The sequence below is a fragment of the Solea solea genome, chromosome 9 (assembly GCF_958295425.1).
Source record: "Solea solea chromosome 9, fSolSol10.1, whole genome shotgun sequence".
Taxonomy (NCBI): domain Eukaryota; kingdom Metazoa; phylum Chordata; class Actinopteri; order Pleuronectiformes; family Soleidae; genus Solea; species Solea solea.
In genome coordinates this window covers 6,329,546-6,339,253 of record NC_081142.1, presented here as the reverse complement: position 1 = coordinate 6,339,253, position 9,708 = coordinate 6,329,546, and positions in this window count along the sequence as shown.

The window sequence follows — 9,708 nt, the reverse complement described above, 5'->3', positions numbered from 1 at the left end:
CTTCTCCTCTTGCTGCTGGGCCCAGGTTCAATAATGCAGGCAATGCTCTGAATGCTTTGATGTATGAATCCAGTCGCTATAAATGATAGTGACGACTTCTCCAAATCCTACCAACTGCCAGCGTGAGCAGGTACAAGTAGCCGCCATAGTACAGTATCACTACACACCTGTCTCTCTGCTCATTGACTAAAAGAGGATAATGCCTGCTGCAGTGTGGTTAAACCCGTGCAGAGCCAAACTTGGTAGCATCTATTTTTACAGGAGAGACTGAGGAAAACTGAGAGGTTTGGATTTTTAGAGTCACACATCCTGCATGTGGGACAGCAGGCCTATAAGAACTGGTGTGTTGTGCATGAACACGTAGATTTTTTTTAAGCATGCTGAGCTGAATTTATTAGTTTACAAATTCTTGACGTCTCACATTTTGCACTGGGATGTGAAAAAAAAGTTATATTGTACATGTGGTCCAAATACAAGTTCTGCATATCAAGAATTACCACAATGTTTTGCCACAAAAAGTCTGTAACCCAGTTTTCCACAATCAGGAAAAGAACAAAGAGGCCAAGATTTAGACCAGAGTCAAAAAAAGGCGTGCCCGAAATTCCTCTGGCATGAAATGGTCAAAGTCTGAAATCCAGCATGTGGATAGATTTCAAGTCAGGCACCACATTCGTTCATGCATCCATTATTTAATACCCACTTATCGTGTTCAGGGTCATCAAGTGGGGCTGGAGCCAGTCCTTGCACAGAATGAAAGCGTAGACTTACTTTCTCAGTACTGACTCGAGCCTTTTCCTGTGAGGAGATTTCACACTCGACACATGTCTGCTTGGGTTACCTGCAGGTGCTCAGATTTCTTCCCAAATGAGCTGGAGAGTCCAGAAATGTCCCATAGGTGTGAATGCAAAATTTGAATCAAGCCCCTGAGGTTACATTTGAAAGGTTAAAACAGGCTGGTTGTGGTTACTTTTCTCAGAACTATAAAGGGATCTCATTTTCATTAGTTTGACGCTAGTGTGGCCTTGGTGAGGGAATGACAGTGATGCCAGTAAGTGTGTTGAAACCACCTGCTGCTGCCAGATAGCCATCCTCCAGAGACGGCTGTCTGAATGTGTGCATGTGCATGTTATGGCCCTCGTCCATTTAGATTTGTATGCACGCATTTGCACCTGTGTGTATTTTGTGTATGTGTGTGTGTGTGTGTGTGTGTGTCAGAGCATCCAGCTCACACATTCCTCCTGAATAGAGTCAGAGCTTTGGAGGAGACTCTGCTGCCTGGACTCTTGAGTGTGTCAGGACTGTGAGGGAAAAAACAAGAGAGAGAAAGATTAGTTTGCTTTTGTGTCACAAACATGTAAAATTTAATTAAAGCCCCCCACCACGAGGAAACTTTGCTGGGTCCTGGAGGCAGTTTTGTCATGTGTTTCTCTTTAGAAACTCCAATTTGTGGAGTCTCCAGCATTGTGACAGGTGTATACCCCACTGTAGACCCCCAGCCCTGAACCCCCAGGACATCTCTTGGAAACCTTGCTCTGATTCCAGTTCTTTCTCCAGTTTAAGTCGCCCTCTTGTCCAGAAAGCCTCTGCCTGGGAGGCCTGATTACACAGGAGCTCAGCGGAGGATAAAGGAGCTGGATCTCCACTCTGTGAGTGAGTGTCAGTGTGCGTATGTGGTTAACCCCTACATTGCGCTCCACATGTGTCTGTAATGAAAGATACAGCTGGCCGTGTGTAACTTCAGGTTCACCATTTATCTTAGTTATTATTTTCAGCTGACCTAGAAAAAATGACATCCATCCTGCGAGAGGCCAGCTGGTTTAATCCCATCAGTGCTGTAAAGAAACACATTGACACATGGTTATCCATCCATCCATCCATCAATTTTCTACCACTTTATCCTCCACAAGAGGCTTGCAGGGGATGCTCTGCCAGCTGACATAGGGCGATAGGCGGGGTACAACCTGGAAAGTTTGCCAGTCCATTGCAGGACCACATATAGGGACAAACAACCATTCAACCGTTCAACCATTCAACCATTCATTCTCACACTCACAGCTATGGTCAGTATCCAATTTACTTCAGAGAATCCAGAGACAACCCACACACACACACAGGGGGAGAACATGCAAACTCCATGCCGAAAGGCCCTTGTTCCAACCTCTTTAATCATATATGTTTGAAGTAAGATGAAGTAGGAAGTTACAATAATTACTGCAATCTCTCAAATTGAAGTACATTACACCTATAATGACACATTTTTGGTGGGGCTTTAGTCGAAGTCTGTGACCATAACACCACTGTAACACATCAACACTTTTTTAGGTGATGTGAAAGTTAAAGTGCAATTGTTATCAAATGGTCATTATTAATAACCAACTTTAATTTACTGCTTTTTCTTGTAGCCCTGCTTTTGTCTCATCTGCCTTCTGAAGTGAAATGAGTTGCTAAATGCAATAAATCTATTCCTTCTGTCTGCAGTTTGAAAAAAGGATAGAAGACACTCTATATTGCACATTCCTATAGCCTCTGTATATACTGTACTTTAAACATAATAATGGAGAAATTAACCTAGCCAAAGTGCTCTGTGTTGTAAGGGTTAATGATTGTGTTATGTTGGGTTATATTCTGTTATGATGGCTGTGGGTGTGACATAAACACAGGGAGAGCATCTACTCAGTACCTTTTTAATGTTCAATTGGCCAGAAGAAACAACAAAGATAAATATTATCTTACATTAGTCTTCATTTAAGTAATATCAAGATACTCTTACTGCGTGTATTTAAAGCTGGATCCTGTTTCATTGGGCTTCTGAATTCCATGGTGTGTAATTTGATCACAGCCTGTTCTTCAGCCAGTGGCATTGACATAATTGTGGACACATATTTAAGAAAAGTCAACAGTGATTTTTCAGTATTACATTCAAGGAACTTTTTTTTAGTTTTTCCTTACACACACACACTCTGGCTTCTTACCTGAAGGCTGACTCCCCTGACATCAAACCGCAGCCCAGCAACAAGTCTTCCTCCCATGAGTGTTGGTCTTTGATGTGCATGTTGTCGCAAGCTCTCAGGGAACAGGCAGACACAACCCAGAGCAGCATTCTGCCTCATGTTTCGACAGCCCTGCCAGAGCGTACAACATCTGTCTGTAGCAAGTTCTGCTATAAAGCACACTGTAGGAGCATTTTACCTAAATGAATCCCAGTTAAGTGAGAAAACATCCCATAAATGTCTACATAAACGCATGTACAGTAACAGCGCTATACGTCATAGTTTTATGGCTCGCACATATAAAGCCAGTCTTCAGCCTTATCATCCTCATTTGCTTTAATCCAATTTTATTGATTTGAGATGTAAATCAGTGGCAAAGTGGCATTTTTTTTTTTTTTACTTTTTCTTTACCCTCCTGGAGGAACCAATCCAATGGAGGAAGATGAATGACATTAAATTATAGCTTGACTAGTTTAAGTGCGGCTTAATGGTTGTAAGCTTGAGGCTCCTAGGCTGTACATTACATCACCTAATTAATGTGGGCTAAGCTATGTTGTATGCTCACTAATGGGACAGCTTGATGGCTGTTTGCATGTACAAGAGCCAACCAAAACTGGGCGTGGTACGTGGACTGGCTCCAGCTGAACCCCCAGAATACAGTGTAAAGAGACTTTTTAAACTAAATAATATATGTATATGTATATATATATATATATATATATATATACATACACACATATATATATGTTCTGATTGAATAAAGATCAGCTCTACTTTGCATGATCTGCAAAGTATTTTATGGTGCCCATCTTAAACTTGCTGTTAAACTCAAAAGAACCTCTCTCTGGATGTAAAACAGACTTCTTCTTGGAAGTGAATTAGCTTTTAACCCCTTCTCACGCTTTTACTCTTCAGTCAGCCTTCTATATGCAAACCCCCCCCCCCCCAACCCAACTCTCCCTATCCATACCCTGTGAACCTCGTTTTTCTTCCACCCCATGTCCTTTGACTTCAATTTTCCCCTCTCTCCTCATTCTCCATGAAGATTGCCACCATATGTTTTAGAGAGAGAACCTAGAACATAACATGTCAGGCTCTCGTACCTCTGGCTTAGAAACAGTACATGCAGGGCCTCTCTGGGACAAGTAACCTTGGCAAATCCCACCAGCTGTTACTTCACCTTAATATCAAAATGGTACCAGACCCTCATCGCCTGCAGGGAGCTCTGCTTTCTGTCTTTTCACCTTAATCGATCTATCTCGCTTTATCTTTCACCATCCACTGCCAATCTCTAATCTAAGCCCCCCCGAGATCTCTCGAGTGTATTCCACACCACACAATAAAACAAAAATCACAAACAACCATTTTAGATCCAGATGTTGACTTACCATGATGTTAAGTGCAGATTTTCTGCAAGTGGCAGAGAGAAAACAATTCTGTGACAGGCTAGAGTTACAGTAAATGAATTTGTTCCAACCACAGTTGTGCCAGGAGATGCTGGATCCCTGACTGTGCACCAAACTGCTCAGTATAAACAATATGGACTCCATGTGTTGAGCTATTTAGGTGCTTTTACAAGATGAATTTCATGAAAAGACACATTGTGTGCAATAAAAAGTCAATGTAAGTTTAATTTAATATTATTTTCAGGGGGAAAAATACTGGACTATTGATGACCAGAATAATGTCATTGGGGAATCAGTTGGCCTCGTCTGCTAATTTCACCGTGACGAAATGCAACTCTGTTTTCCACATAAACAGTCAGCAGCTTTTTCAAGCGCTCGCACAGTGTGAACGACCAACATGGAGAGGTGTAGATGTATCCTTAGTTTGAGGTTAAGGTAACGGGATGTTAGGTTTAAAGACATGGTCAGGGTTCAAGGAAGTCTCAGTATTTCAAAGTAAAACTATTTTTTCAAATGCATACATTTAAAACTTGTCAAAAATCAGAATTGAAATAGTTTAAAAAATAATATTGAATCATTCAAGAAGACATTTCACCCACTCTTCCGCCATCAGATGTACAGTCATGATGTAGTGTATGTGAGTAGCTCCTTATGGTCTGAATGATGTTCTGCGTGTCCTAAACGCTAACAGAAGGAGTCATGTCATAGATATGAGCTGTGAATCACGTAGAATGAGTCGGTGATAATGTGAAAGTGCTGTGCTACTCACCACTACTAAACAGTTATTTGTACGTTTCCAAATGTGTGTCGAGTGTGTGTTCGTGTGTGTGGCTCATTTTAGTGCCTGGTTCGAATTAAAGACTTCACGACACAATTGAAACAAGATAAAGCTCACAGCAAAGTGTAGAACACACTCTTGAACAACACACCGACACACACACACATGTGCCATGGTACATTGATCTCATATTTAACAGCCGATTGCAGTAACCTCTTGTTAGTGTGCCCAAAAAGAAGAAAAACAAAACTGGATCAGCTCACTTAATATCTGATTTAATTATACAATTTATCTCTAATGGAGGCAACTCCAACCTTTCACTTTTTGAGCTTCAAATGACCCCCTTTGTGTTGGTTTTTTGGCAAACCCTTAAAGTGAAGTTGATTTGCACCAAGTGGTTCGGTATTTGTTCCTCTTTAAAAGAGCTCTTATTACATTAAGGGATGTGGTGTGAAGATGTTGGTGCATTAAAAGGTAACATCTGACAATGTGAAAAAGAGAAGAACTTTCTTTTATTATGCCACAATATATACAAGTACATCAGTCCGAGAACAATACAGGTAAAATACAACCTAAAGGATAACAAACAAGTTCACAAAGGTATTTTAAACACACAATTACAACTCACAATTACAGTGCCCCCTATACAGTAAATGAAAAATGTTCCTGATTGATCACATCCCAAAATGCTTTACGGTCAGTTCTGGGAACGGTGCCTGTACTTAAAGGGCCACTTCACCCAAAAACTGTACACTTTTTTGAGTTATTCGATCATCAGACAGTGGATCTGAGATTACAAGTATTATTCCCACAACAACAGAGAAAGTTGAGATTGAAAAAAAAACAACTACTCAGCTACAGCTGAACCAAGAATGTAAATCACAGGGGGGAAATAATATTAGTCAATACAAACTAACAAACCACTGCATTCTTTCTGTACAGCATTGACTGATTCATACAGGACAAATATTTGTATTTCTGACTCAATGCAGTGGAACTTTCAGACCCAGCTGTTGATCTTACCCCCAACTTCTGCTGTGCTAATCCTCTATTTTCCGATGATTTCTCATTATTGGTTGATTTTCCATTATAGAAGCAAAGCTGATCTAAATGTCAGATCTGAACCGTGATGAGCAACAGAAAATCTGCAAAGAGAAAGTGTAAGAGCTTGTTGCATGAATCATTTTCATTTCGATGTTTTTCAGGAGCTCCCCTCTGACAACAGTGATACAAATGTACATGGTATGCTGCTGTAAGGACTAATGCACAAGTCTTTATCTGTTTGTCTCTATCACATTCATCACAATGTGTCTCTATAATCTATGCCTGACACTGTGTGAATAATCTCTACAAGCTGTTTGTGGGATGAGGGCCCTCGTCTCATGTAGCGTGCATATCTTCAGCCAATTTGTCAAACTGCACATCATTTACAGCTTTGCTTCACATCATTAACTTTAATCATCCGCAAGCACAAACCTCTGGACTGAACCTCCAACCTTCTCCTTAAATTCAGCACGCCATCACTTCAAACCCGTCCATTAGCACTCTCCACTATCAGTTAGTGTGTTCTGGTGCCACTACGGTGTTGTCCCATATACCTGAAAGATTAGAAAGGTGGTTATGACAGCCGGCCATCAGCACCTCTGTTTACGCAATGTCCCTCCTCCTGTCAGAGACCCTCTCTGTCCCTCTTATAGGTCTATTCATCTCTCCCAGGACTCGATCTTTGACTCCTTTAGGGAGGTCTGCATTTCTAAGAAAACCCCTCTGGACCAAGCAAAAAGATACCACAAAAACAGAAAGCTGGACAGCGTATACACACATACACACAGACATAACCAACAACACACATGTTCAAGCATGCCAGTCGTCCCTAAGGATTTAGGATATTGGCTGAACAGACACAGCTGAATAGTGTTTATCATTTTACGCGGTGGTCAAAGTTTTTTGTTTTGTTTTGAGAGAGTCAAAGAAACTTGATGACAGATCAAAAATGAGTGTTAAACCATTTAAAAGACACAACAAAAACAACTTGACTTGAAGTGTCCTTATCACCAATCAATGTAACACCATTTGCAGATTTGCGCAACGTGTGGTATGGGAGGCAAGACTTGGAGACTGATATTGCCATATCAGGTGCTGTCCAAATGGTCCGTACTCCAGGGTGTAGAAATATTACCCAAACGCTCGAATGAGAATCCAGTGAGGCCAGGCCAGCAGAGAAAACAAGCGGCATCTGCGCTGGGAACGATTCACAGAACAGAACGCAGGGACACAATGATCTGGGACATCTGCAAAGGTCATTCCTCTGAAAATTGCAGCAAACAAATAAGAGCGGAGTGATGCAAGAGAATTCTTGACTTCAGAGGAATCGTGGAGAACAATAGCAAAGTCAACAACATTACGATAAGTACATTATGCTCTTCCGTAGTGTACACACCCACACCCACACACATAAGCATAAACATTGTACATATACAGAGTCACACTGATATAAAGCAGCTGGATGAGGTCTGAAGCGTCTTAGTCACGGTGTTTGGGACCAAAGAGACACTGTGGTTTTTCTCCTGCGGAGTTGTCTTCCTGGTGGTAAACAGGGGGACATGCCACACACACACACACAGTGACCACCAATGTGTCATGACTGAGGGTTGCACTAACCACCTGTGATTGATTTGTACAGTTTTACACCTTAGATAGACCTCAGACGGATGTAGACCTCTGTGTCACTCTGCCAGTTAGTCAGAGGGAAATGAGCAGGTGACCACAGTGTGACAGTACACGTAAACTGTCTATCTGTCTGTCTGTTTGGTCCCGTTCCTGGCCGTCCACACCGGCCAAATCAGATACAGCAACAGCAACCTGTGTGACAGTGGCATTAAAACTGAATGTACTCAAAGTTTTGAAAGTTTTGGCTCAAACTTTAGTTTTGCAAGACATAAATTAGTTGAAACTTGACGGAACATCCAGTTTCCAAATTGCACAGTCAGCAATAAAGTTCAAATCCACTGTCATTGTGTTGTTTGAAATACAATGCCACTTGACTTGTTGTGGTCCCAAATATCCCTGTCCCAGGATCGTCAAACCTCTGCAATTTTCTCTGAAGAGCATTAGAGTCAAATTACAGAACTTCTTAAAGCACTTTAGTCCCTTTTATCTTTCTTCAGCATTATGATGAATGAATACAGGTCTTTGTTGTCGCTTCAACCCAGGTTACAGTGTTTGCCGCGAAGAACCTCAGCAAACTCACACAGCGATGAAAACACAGACACAAAGACACGTATCCCAGACAACAACGCCGCAGTGATTTATGTCGCAGCTACAGAAGTGCCAGAACCACACATCGAGCATGACTCACAAAACACTTGGGACGGAAAAAGTGAAGAAGACGTGCAAAGGAAGCTGACGGCCATCTAGGGACAGAGCAGAGGAAGAGGATGTTATCAGAGACCCCCGACCGTCACCTGGCACAACCATCAAACCTGCTCACAGTGCCAGGAACTATGTGATCTCCTTTACTGGTCATTGCCATGTCCCCCCCGTCCCTATAAATAACACTTTATATATGAGTCTATTGTTCCTGGAAGGACCTTCCCATTGCTCCCCTCCGCCATCATCCTCCGGGGGGGGGGGGGCTACACTTTCACCTCATCGACTGGCTGGGTGTTTGTGCACTGGGAGCGACAGTGTGTCTGCCCTGCAGGTGGGAACCCGGAAGTGTCTATATGTGAAGTTGGTGACGGCGTGAGTCAGAGCAGGGGACGGAGTCTGCCGGGCAGGATGTTTCCAGCAGGAGTCAAGGGGATGATATTACAGAAGTGATAGCTGTCATAACATGGCACTCTTACTGGAACATCTTCAGACTTTTACAACACACACATCTCCCCTCCAGCTCCACAGTCTGCTGTTTCCCGGTGTTGAGTGCTGAGTTTGCATGCTTTATTTTCCCATTAGTCTTAATGGTAGTCCTGGAGAAAACAGGCCTTCCATTAAGTTTGTTCAGGCTCCTTTAGAGCAAGTGAAGTGGATATCTTACTGAACACAGAGTCTCCTCTTGAACTCATTCGCTTCCTTGGCTTTATCCTTACAGTGCTTTGAGCTTTGCTTGTTGCTGGATGTGATTATAATAACATCCACTAGATGGAGTGTCAATGCACTGTGCCCACTGCATTCTTTCAGACAGGGTTTATAGTGGTAGACTAAACACATCACACAGTCTCAACTTCATACAAAAACACATCAATGACACGATACTAATGACTCATGGCGATAACAAATCGGTGTGATGGTGTACCGCTCACCAAACCCTGACAATATCTGAAAGCAGTCGTGAGCATTTTCTCTAAAGCTGGAAGAGTTTGTGGTGAATCTGACAACATTATGAGGAATCTAAATTATTGCCACATTTATTTTAATTCCACTTACCCACCCACTCCATTTCTGTGTGTGTGTGTGTGTGTGAAGTTCATGAGAACTGCGATTGAACCCTCTCTCATAGGCCAGGTCTGATTTTTTCAGACCCACTGGTGTTGTT